Source organism: Carlito syrichta, unplaced genomic scaffold (assembly GCF_000164805.1).
Source record: "Carlito syrichta isolate Samal-C Ts95f unplaced genomic scaffold, Tarsius_syrichta-2.0.1 Scaffold309173, whole genome shotgun sequence".
In the NCBI taxonomy this organism is placed as follows: Eukaryota; Metazoa; Chordata; class Mammalia; order Primates; family Tarsiidae; genus Carlito; species Carlito syrichta.
The window spans coordinates 193,448-194,661 of record NW_007253269.1 but is presented as its reverse complement, the minus strand read 5'-3'; positions in this window follow the sequence as shown (position 1 = coordinate 194,661).

Below are 1,214 nucleotides of genomic sequence, written 5' to 3'. Positions count from 1 at the left end.
GGGCTGAGGTGAGTGGATTGCTTGAGCCTGCGGGTTTGAGACCCGCCTGGGCAACTTGGCGAGATCTCATCTCTACAATAAAAAAAAAAAAAAAAAATTATCCGGGCGTGGTAGCGCACGCCTGTAGTTCAGCTACTTGGAAGGCTGAGGTGGAAGGATCGCGGAAGCCCAGCAGGTCGAGGCTGTGGTGGCCCAGAGCAGCCACTGCACTCCAGTCTGGGTGACAGAGTAAGACTCCAACTCAAAAAAAAAAAAGAAAATTGAGCTCTGACTCCACCCTGGGCCAGCCTTTGGGCTCCTCTTGGACAAATTCGGGTCAAGTTTAAGCCTTCCAAGTTCTAACAAGTGAGGCCTCCCTCCCAGCCCCAGCCTCTTGGCTGGTGCTTTTGAAGGGTTTCCCAAACCTGAGCTCAGAAGTCTGGGGAATTCTCTCTCACCCAGGCTCTTGCCAGCTCATCACCCTTCTCAGTTTCACTTCCCCAAGCTCCAAAGAGTGGAGCAGGGACACTGAAATCTGAATTCACAAAATTGTCAGCTATCACAAAACAGTATTCGTTTGGTCGCCCCCCCACCCCATAACTATTTAAAAATGTCAAGACCACGCTTAACTCAGAGATTTGGCCCGGAAATGGAGCTCGTCAGCCCTCGCTTTAGCCGAAGCTGGTTGCTGTGATCCTGGGCATACCGCAATCATGACTAAACCTCCTCCTCCCTGACAGTTTGCACAATTTGCCATGTGTTGCCTCATTTGCTTCTCATGACCCATGTAGGAGTTACTGTTACTTTCATTCTACATCTATTGAAAGCGAGGCCCAGAGATGACATCACACCAAAGGAAGTTCCTTCCTGGGTCTGGACAGACCTCTGGGCCCTTCCGACACTCAATTCAGAGCTCCATTTCCAGACCTGGGAGTTTTTCATGCCAGTGGCCCCTTATCACTGATAGTGTATGACCTAGTTTTATCAGGTACTTGAATAAGTACTTTTGTCTTTTTTTTTTTTTTTTTTTTTTGAGTCGGAGTCTCACTTCATTGCCTAGGCTGGAGTGCAGTGGCACACTCACGGCCACCCCAGCGACAACCTTCTGGGCCCCGGCGATACTTATGCCTCAGCCTTCTGAGTAGCTGGAACTACAGGCACATGTTACCATGCCTGGCTAATTTTTTTTTTTTTTTTGACTTGGAGTCTCACTCTGTTGCCCAGACTGGAGTGCA